This window comes from Nicotiana tabacum, chromosome 9, assembly GCF_000715075.1.
Source record: "Nicotiana tabacum cultivar K326 chromosome 9, ASM71507v2, whole genome shotgun sequence".
NCBI lineage: Eukaryota > Viridiplantae > Streptophyta > Magnoliopsida > Solanales > Solanaceae > Nicotiana > Nicotiana tabacum.
Window position 1 is genome coordinate 67,822,067 of NC_134088.1, and position 10,981 is coordinate 67,833,047.

Here is a 10,981-nt window from a genome sequence, read left to right on the forward strand (position 1 = left end):
TTGAGAATTTGGGTATTATATGAAGGACTAATTCAATAAATTTTATTTTAATTTGAAAAAAGTCTCTAGGGCTTACTCCTTACTAAAAAAAAATGCACCTCGAATGCCCGGGCGTACGCCCCAAATTGCGGGGCGTACGCCTGAGACTTTCGCCCCACACCATCGCCCCGGGACATTTTTGGTACGCCTCGCCCCGGGGCTCGCCCCAGAAACGCCTTTTAAAACAGAGATCTCAGGTGAAGTAATCCAGGATTGAGTTTCTCTTGAGAAACTATGAATTGTTCTGCATGAAAGACTTGGAAACAATCCAAGATATGATCACTATGTTCACATTCATTAGAAACGAGTTGAGATCACTTGGGAAGACCTTTACATCTGAGGAATTGATAAGAAAAGTTCTCAGAATACTTTTTGCCTTGTGGGAAAGTAAAGTCATTGCAATCCAAGAAGCGAAGGAATTGAGCACAATCACCCTGGATGAGTTGGTTGAAAATATGAGAACATGTGAGATGAGAAAAATGGAGTTGAATAAAGATGACTTCAAGAGAGTCAAATTGTCATCACTGGACAACATTTTGGCTGGTGAAAGGATAGAATGGAAACCTTTTTGCAAGCTGAGGATACATGAGATGAGGAAAATGGAGTTGAAGAAAGATGACTCCAAGGTCTATTTATGCCGACAAAGAGTGATGACAAAGGAGAGGAAGTTGCTAAATCGAAAGAGGAATTCAGTATTGATGATAGGATGATGCTCGAGAAAAATGCCAAGGCTAATTTGATTCTTTACAATGTATTCAGTCTTGAGTATTTAAGTAGGATCTCCACATACAATACTGATAATGAAATTTGGAAGAAGCTGATCGCAATGCATGAAGAAACTCACTCAGACATGGAACTAATGGTCTTGATAAGTGCTGAGTCTGGAGAGGTCAATACTGAGGAAGTTATATCCATGATGGCCATCTGTGACTCTGAATCTGAAGCTGGTAACGAGGAGATAAATATCCTTGACCTTAAACATAACTTCTACCTACTTCCTAAGAAAAGACTATTTGCCATGGTGCTCCTATTAATTAATCAGATTGAAAAATTGAGTGCTGACAAAGAAGAATTATTTAATAATTTTTCAACTGTTAAGTTTCAATTTAACAATCTTGAGTTCAACATGTCTGAGCTCAAAATGGAAAAACAAGATTCCGAGAAACAAACTTCCATTTTAAAATCTAAAATTAAAAATCTCAAACTTGAAAATGAGAAGTTAAAGAAGCACCATGAAAAAGAAAACATAAGATCAGTGATAATCAAGAGTATTTTGAAAAGGATTTGAAACAAACAAAGGAAAACTTGTACAACAAGATTGAACGAAATAGAATAATTCAAGAGGATATAAATAAGGTTAAATACAAACTAACTAGAATCTCCAAGTGGAACAGGTCCTCAAAATCTCTAGAATAGCTGAATCAAAATCATAGAAGAAACAAGACTGGGTTAGGTTATTATAAACCTCTCCCTAGGATAAATCTTAAGTATGCAACTTCTTTATCTAGCAAGCTATGTACATATTTCGATAAAACAGGCCAGTACAAAAAATTTGCTTATCACTGTTCAATGCTCAATATAAAAAGGTTCAAGTGCAAGGTCAAACTAAAAGAAATACTTCCTTTGTGATGAAGTCTAACTTACCAAGCTGGACTAAAAATATATCCGATTCATCATTTCAATCACAAATGGGGACCTAAACTTGTTTGGGTTTCTAAATCTAACCCTTGATTTGTACATTTTTAATGCTAAAGTGAGATGAAATAGCCAAGACTGGTATATCGATAGTGGCTGTTCAAGGCACATGATACGAAGTAAGAAAAGCTTCCTCTCACTAACAACTTTTCAAGGAGGGAGTGTGGATTTTGGTAACGGTAAGAAAAGTGAAAATCACATGAATACGTAATATTGATAAGTCACTCTCTTAAGCTATAGAAAATGTATATTGTGTGACTTGATTGAATTATTTTGCCGAGTGTTTCTCAGATATGTGACAGGGAAAATAGAGTTCTGTTTGGCTCTACAGAGTGTCTTATCACTAGTGCAAAATATGGTGAGACAATACTCAAGGGAAAGAGTCATCACAATGTATACATTGTATCCATTATGTCTCTACCTGATAATTAGGTTACATGCCTCAGTGTGCTTGATGATGATCCCTTGTGTGGCACAGACAACTAGGTCATATGAGTCTTGGTCAGCTTAATCAACTGGCATCAAAAGACCTAGTCGTGTGATTGACAAAATTTAGTTTTAAAAATGATAAAATGTGTAATGCATGTGTTACAGGCAATCATGCTAGATCCTCCTTTAAACCTAAAAAGGTAGTCAATACCTCTAGACCTTTGGAGCTATTCCATATTGACCTTTGTGTTCATGTTAGGGTCATGAGTAGAGGTGCCAAAAGATACATTTAGGTCATAGTTGATGATTACTCCCGGTATACATGGACCCTGTTTCTTTCCAGTAAAGATAAAACCTTTGATGTTTTCTACATTTTTCTCAGAACAATCCAAAAGAAACTGGGTCTTAAATTTGTCAGCATTAGATCTGACCATCGTTCAGAATTTGAAAATGTTAGATTTGCTGGATTCTGTAACATGCATGACATTGATCATAATTTCTCAGCTCCCAGAACTCCACAAGAAAATGGAGTAGTAGAAAGAAAGAATAGGTTTGCAGAAGATATGGGGGAGAACCATGTTGATCTTCAGTAGGGCAGAAGCTATTAATATTGCATGTTACCTATTGAATAGATGTATGGTTAGTCCATTATTGGAGAAAATTCCCTACGAATTACTTAAAGGAAGAAAACCAAATGTATCACATCTTAGAGATTTTGAATGTAAATGTGACGTTCACAATAATAGCAAGGAAGCTCTAGAAACATTTGATGCTAGAAGTGATAAGAGAGTTCTTGGGTTATTCGCCACATAGTAAGGCATGTAAAGTGTTTTACAAGCGAACTATGTGTATTGAAGAAAATGTGCATGTGGTATTTGATGAATCTAATCAGTCCATTGAGAAAAATATGCATAATGATGACCAGAGCTTGATCTAGCAAGAAAGGCTGATCTTAATGGTCAATGAGACTTTCTTGATAGTGAAAAATAGGAGAAAATGAAGGACAACATTGGTGAAGATGAAGCATCGCATTTAGGGAAAACCTCAATTCCACCCGATGAGGAAGAAGATAATGGATTAGAAGAACATATTCTTTCTGCTGGTCCTCAGAATGAGGAGATTCCTCCTCTTGGGCCTCTAAATCAACAAGGTCAGCAGGCTCAAATAAGGGCTTGGAAATATAAGGGTTGTCATCCTCTTGAGATATAATCTCGGACCCCAGCTCAGAAACAGACTAGATCATCTCTTAGATATCTATGTACATTCAATGCTTCTCTATGCACCATTGAATCAAAGAATGCTAATGAGGCTTGTAGGATGCAAATTAGATAGTGGCTATGCATGAGAAATTACATCAATTTGAAAGAAGCAATGTATGGCACCTGGTTCCCAGACCTAATGATAGGACACTTATTAAAACTAAGCGGGTCTTCAGAAATAAACTGGATGAACAAGGAATTTTGATATGGAATAAGGCCAGACTTGTGCTCTAGGGGTACAATCAAGAATACGGGTAAATTATAATGAGACCTTTGCTTCAGTGGCAAGGATGAAGGCTATTCTCATGTTGATTGCCTTTGCAGCATATATGGAATTCAAACACTTTTTCTTGTTGGTTGAAATTTATAAAGAAAAAAAGCGAAGCAAAACGTATTCTTTTATCCAAACTTTCCCCTATGCATTATCTCCCCCATCGTAGATAGTTCAGCCATACTCGGACCATGAAGAGAGGAATCTTGTTTTCCTTTTCCCTTCAGTCCAGTTTAAACCTGTCCCAAAATGAAATGGTTCCTCCATATCTAGTCATCCATAATATCAAATAAATTATTTTTGTCTTTGGTAAGTTTGGATTGTTGGTGCTGCCTAAAATGTCTTAAATGACTTTGCCTGGTGATTCGTATTTTGTATTGTTATTCTACTTCTTGATGGCTAGTATTCTTAGATTGACTGTGCTTAATGTCTTTCTCTTATTTGTTGGTTGTGTAGCTAAGTGGCCATAAGAAAACTATTCTCCAAAAAAACTATTTGTTAACCTTATTTTATCTTTTCGATGATGCCAAAAGTGGGAGGTGAGATGCACAAAAGTGAATAAAAATTAATTGATGAAGGAGTTTTATATTCATCTATTTGTCATTATTAAAAAGAGAAAATTTGATGGAAATTTGATTTTGATGATCAACATACATGTCACGTGCTAAATCTCAAACCTTGGTCCTACTGGTGGTTCTTGTATAGCTCAGAGTCCTAGTGAGAATGTGATTCCCTTTTGCGCATGACAATCGCCTATTTATACTATGTTGACCTGGCCATCACACGATTATGTTTGAAAATCTTAACAGATCTTTATGGGTTGGCTTTGGATCAATATTAAGGAGGTAATTATGGAAGTAAATTCTACTTTCTTGGAGGATCAAAGAATTTTTTTGTTTACTTTCTTTATTAGCTAGAGTTACGAGATTTGGTGTAACTTGATGATCACTCTTCTACTCCTAGCCGTCTACTATATATATATATATATATATATATATATAGTATGAGAATGCTTTTCTATTATGTGATGCACCTATGCACAAATAAGAGAAATCCTTCTTATGAGCAGCGACTTTGCGAGAACTAAGAGTAAGGCAAATGTGACGATCTGATAAGTTATTTTAAGTACTAGCACCTTTTTCTATATTTAGAGACCTCTCATAGATTTATTTGATAGTCTATGACTTTCGTGCGTGGTCTATGTCATTTTTCAGAAAGCTATTATGTGAAATTTTAAAGAAATTATAATTTTTGACTTAAAATGAGGCTTCGGTTGACCATGGTCAACGTTTTTGGTAAACAACCTTGGATCAGTATTTTGATGATTTTGATAGGTTTGTATGATATTTTTAGAATTATACGCGTGTTTGGTTGGGGTCTCGGATGACTCGAGCATGTTTCAGCGCATTATGTGATGAGTTTCAAATTTAAAATTTTGAATTTTGATGATCGATTCTTGATAATTAATGTTATTTTGATAAATTGAGTTAGCAAGCGAGTTTGTATGATATTATTACACTTGTGTGTACGTTTGGATTAGAGCCCGAGGGGTTCGGGTGAGTTTTGGATAGGTTGCGAATTGTTAGGGACTGCTCTTGGAATAACTAGTGTCAAATGCTTGCAGATATCGCAAATGCGAGGCACTGCTCGCAAATGCGAGCCTCGCTTTTGCGAATGATTGCTCACATTTGTGAAGGGGACTTGGGGGGGGGGGGGGGGTAGAACTTTGCTTTTGCAAAGTCAGGTCGGTTTTGCGAACTGGGCAGGGATCGCATTTGCGACCGTTGTGTCGCATTTGCGACACTGGTAGGACGTAAGTGGCTTCGCATTTGCGAAGCCTTATCGGCATTTCTCATTTGCGATAATTGTAATGCTCGGACATTGTTCACATTTACGAACAGTGAATCACTTTTGTGACATCTGCAGCTGGGTAAAAGTAAAAAATTTCGAGACTGCTAATTTTACACCATTTTTCAACCCTAAACTCTCTAGAGGTAATTTTTGAAGAGGATTTTCTTCCCAAATTCATTGGTAAGTGACAAGCTCGAAATACACACCTAAATTTTGCTCGCAAATCAAATATAGTATAGTATAATATCGTATTCACAGAGATTGGATTTAAACAATATTCTCATAGTTTCTAGCTCTGTTCATATCCAAGATGATCAACAATTGAGATTTCTATAATTTCTAACTACAATTAACCAAGAATCTAAAGCTATTGACTAATGACAATCGCAACAAAGGTAAGCAAGGAAGTTATCAATGGGAGAAAATAGGGGTTGATAGGATAGGTGCAAGATAATTATTTGGGATCTAACTCTAGGTAATTCACTTCTAATATTTAAGTGAGTCTCTCGAATTCACTCAATTATTAGTTCAAACGTTCAGCAAAAACTCCTCTTTCGATTAAGTCTTAACTTCACAAGATGAACCAATTTAAGCACGTGAAGATATGTAAGAATGTGTAGTGGATTGGTCTTTAGGAGAACCTCTCTCGATTATCCTCCTAACTAGGTTTAATCAATGATTCAACTAGCCTTTTTCGATTACTAAGAAGAATTAATGAACTCAACCAACAATATAATGTAAAGATATCACAAGTTATGCCTCTCTCGATTACATGAACAAGTGACTATAGATGCAACAACTAAATCATCCAAAAATGCTTCAATACATAAAGCAAGAGTTATAATCCACAAACAATCATCAATACACCAAATCCATCAAATCCTAAAGAGAACTACTCCATAGATATGGAGCAATTCATCACAAATAAAGTTAAAGTATAGGAAAACATAAATTCAATCCAAACTCGTGTCTTGAGTGGGGAAGGAATGAAGAAATCTATGTGCTCGTGTTCTTTCAACTCCTCCTTAGCCTCCTTAGGTCATATATGTGTCAAAAGTCCAGAAAATATATTTTTTCATGTATTTATACCAAGTAGGGTCGGGCCTAGACGAAACCACCTTCTCCTAGCCAAAATAGGACATTGGTTTTGTAAATATTGCACAGGCGCGATGCATGGGGTGAAGCGCCATGCGGGGCATTAGTGGGGAAATCTAGAGAGCTCAACAATTCATCAGCCTGCAAAAATACACTGCTGCATTGCACTATGACTCGCACACTATGTCACACTAGTGAAAATTTCATAGAGTACAGCTCAAATCTTGGGTTTTGACATCTAGACTTGGTCCTCGACCACCGAATACGATCCCGACTTAATCTCTTGGGCTTTTACTCAGACATCAAAGCTCCAAATAGCTCCACAATATCTACATCACTCGACATCACTCCTACAAGGCATAAAACACACAATAAGTGCAAAACACTACCAATTAAAGTTCAAAACAAGTGAAGTGCAGTGAATTAGAGTGCAATAAGCGACTAAAATATGGGATTATAGCCCACCATCAACACCCCATACTTAAACCATTGCTCGTCCTCGAGCGATCAAACTACACTTCACATAGAACATGACCTTTTTCAACAACTCTCATAACTCATCACACCAAGAATATTTAAAACAGATTAAGTATAATACCGTAACATTCTAGCCTCAAGATTTGACTCACAAGTACCACAGACTTTTCACAACTCGCTCACTTACTCTAACATAGAGGTCAATAGCATTACCTTTCCTTCATGAATTAAGTGCTCTCACACAACAATAGAGAGTAGTTCCACACACCATAAAAATTAAGAGCAATCAAGAACTCAAGATAGAAAGAATTCACTAACTCTCAAAAACAACATTCATATGCCACAAAAGACGTACCATAGGCTTGCTCGTAGTGTAATACTCAACTAATCGAGCTCATTCAGTCAAGGATCAAGTAGGACTTTAATTGGTTGAAATGTAGGCTGCAGGATGGGTAGGATATATTTCGATATAAGAGTGACTACACCTCCCTAAGCACTTTGATACATACAATTTACCTTTCAAAACCCCACACTTATGTCAAACCATAACTCCACCTTCACATCAATATACATTAACTCCCTAATTCTTTAAGCACAAATACATCAAGATTACCACTATCAAGGAATATTTTTCACAACAAAACAACTATTTTTTCTTTTTCTTTTCTTATTTAATTCAAGTGACTCTTACTTTTTCAAAATAGTTTACCTTTATCCTTATTTCAATAGTTCCATTCAAAAGACAAACCTATCCACCCGCACTTCAACTTTTATAAAATTCATAGCAACTTCAAGTGCTCACGAGAGGTACAAGGTTCAAATAAATGGTCAATTCAAACAAATGGATAAGGCTTGTAATGTGGTTGCCAAAGAAACATGATTACAGGCTCAACGGGGTTAACTAAGGTATATACAATTAGGTGGGTAAACATATCATTGGTTCAACAAAGAAACGCCTATATCACTTCCAAGACTGAATAAAACTACTATTTCACTTTGCAAATACACGGGGCAAGTTCTAGACATCAAATGCAATGCACAGAATAATACAAAACCTCACACGTACATAGCACATAACTCACTCAGGATCGGATTCATCAAGACACTCTAGTCAAAATAATTAAACAAAGTTAAGATCATACACTTTAAAGTACTTATACAAGAGTCAAAAACTGAGCCTAAGCGTCACAACTAAGAACTTACTATTCTCAAGGTATAATAAAGTTAAAAAATATTGCCTTCAATCCAAATGATAGCACAAGGTTTTCTATTCCTAACAAAAATAAAAACTAACTACACCCGGTTCAACAAAAACCCTTGAAAAAGAACCGCAATACAAAAAAAACCAAGATGGAATTATTATACTACCTACAAAAGAAAATCTTTGTCTTTTTCTTTCGACTTTAATCCCTCAAGAAACCTGTCGAATGATATCCATTGTCGGAAAAAATCTAAAATTTTAAAATTTTAATGTTTTTCCAAAAAACATTTTCTATCTACTAAAACTAACAAAACAAAAAAAAACTAAAACTAATATACATACATACATACATACATACAACATATCCCTCACCCCACACTTTAAGTCGTGGAATATCCATATGCCACACAATTAAAAAGCAAAAGGTAAAGGAAACTTCCCTGAATATCTAGTCGGGGGTTGAATCGAAGTCATGCTCCATTCCTCACGCCCGAATTAATGCCCACATCCATGCGAATAGCTTCTTCTTGGCCTTTCTTGGGTACACCCCATACTTATCTTTCTCGCTCACTACAACATTCTCTTTCGAGCCCTTCACTTTCCACTCAACACTTGCAACTGGTTTTTCCTTTTGTGCCCCTTTTTCTACATCCATATTGAAAGTCACAGTCTCCTCACCCACTCTAAGCATGAGTTTTCTTTCGTGTATATCCAATATTGTTCTATCCGTCGATAAGAATGGTCTTCCTAGGATGAGGGGGACCTCCTTATTTTCTTCCATATTCACCACTATAAAATCCACAGCAAATACGAACTTGTCCACCCGAACTAACACATCTTCCCCTATCCCCTCGGGTATTAAAGTCGTTTGGTCTGCTAGCTGCAAAGATATTGGTACTGACCTTATCTCTCCAATCTCCTTCTCCAGTTTCCTGTAAATAGATAGAGGCATTAAGTTAATTGAGGCACCCGAATCACATAAAGATTTATCAAAATTGATAATTTCTAATGAGCAAGGTATAGTAAAACTTTCTGGATCTCCACACTTTTGTGAAAGTTTGTTTTGCAATATCGCGATGCAATGCTCTGTGAGCTTGACCACTGAGGTCTCCTCAATTTTCCTCTTATTTGTAAGGATCTCCTTCAAGAATTTGGCATAAGCAGGCATTTGTGAGAGCACTTCTGTGAATGGTAAGTTTACATGAACCTGTTTCAGCATATCTAGAAATATCCCAAACTGTTTGTCCACCTTTTCTCTATATAGCTTTTGGGGGAAAGGTAGAGCAGTCATATGCTTGCTCTAATCATGTTCCTCACTTCTCAATTTTTCTTCCTTTTTCTTTTTCTCCGCATTCATTATGCCTTTCTTCTTTTTATCAACATCACTCTTCAGCTGCTCCCCACTTTCTTTTTCAAGTTTCACATCATTTTGGATCGAGGTGGGATCTTTCAACACTTGCCCACTTCTCAGAGTTACTGTATTCACTGTTTCTTTAGGATTTCTCGCACTATCATCCGGGAGCGTTCCTGTATCCATCTCAGATAATATTGTTGCAATCTGTCCCACTTGTCTCTCTAAGTTTCGAAAACCAGTGCCCAATTCTTTGATAGCTTCTCCATGGGCGTCCAGCCTCTCATCAGTCTTGATAATGAAGGACTTCATTAGATCCTCTAGACCAGGCTGAATGGGCTATTGTGGCTAATATTGCTGCCTCTGCTGATTTTGGTATGCTGGAGATCCTTATCCTTGGGGTCTAGAGTTATTTTATTTCCAAGCATTCGCTGTACCTCCAGGTGAACTCCATGAAAAGCCGGGGGTGCCTCTGACCTATTGCATTAAAATTGTAGTTTCCCACAACATTCACTTTCTCAGTTGAGGCTTGACACTCATGAGTATGGTATCCTCTTCCACATATATCACAAGCTGCGTGAGGCTCATTTTGTATTGAGGCTAAGGTCAGCTTCCTTATTTCCTTAGCCATAACATCAAGTTGTACCTGCACAGATATGTTAGCATCAACTTGGTGAACACCAGTTGATCTTCTTCTTTCAGCACTCTCAGAGGGCCACTGATTTGTATCTTCAGATAACTCATCATGAAATTATAACTATCCCCTCTAGAGTCTTCTTCATCAAAGGTCATCCAACTGCATTGCTCAATGTTCTACGTGATGCCGGTGTCAATCTTTCCCAAAAGTCTCAAAGTTGAATCTAGAGTTCAATTCGGCTATGTTGACACTTTGTAACTATCTCCTTAAACCTCTCCCATGCTTCAAAAATAGTTTTAGACTCTTTATGGCAGAAGTTATGGATTTCTCTTCTAATCTTGCCCGTCTTAGCCGAGGAGAAATATTTATCAAGGAATTTTCTAATCATCTCCTCCCAAGTTCTGATTGATCCACTGGGCAAGCTTCGAAGGCACTCTTTAGTATCATCTTTAAGTGAAAAGGGGAATGCCTTTAAGTACACTGTATCTTGTGACACACCATTGTATTGAAAGGTGTTCATAATCTCCTTGAAGTCCATTAGATGTGTATTTGGATCTTCGTTTGGCTTCCCTCTGAAGACACAACAATTTTGAAGGGTTTGAAGCAACCCTTGCTTCAACTCAAAATTGTTTGATGCGATTGGAGGTGGTCTAACACTGGATAATCCTTGATTGTA

General features: G+C 36.9%; 1 non-coding gene across 1 annotated transcript; it reads left to right on the forward strand.

Moving 5' to 3' along the window:
* Positions 1–10,541: 10,541 nt before the first annotated feature.
* LOC142164462 (small nucleolar RNA R71) lies at positions 10,542–10,645 on the forward strand. The gene has a single exon (XR_012695230.1). It is a non-coding gene; the product is annotated as a small nucleolar RNA R71 (small nucleolar RNA).
* Positions 10,646–10,981: the final 336 nt, after the last annotated feature.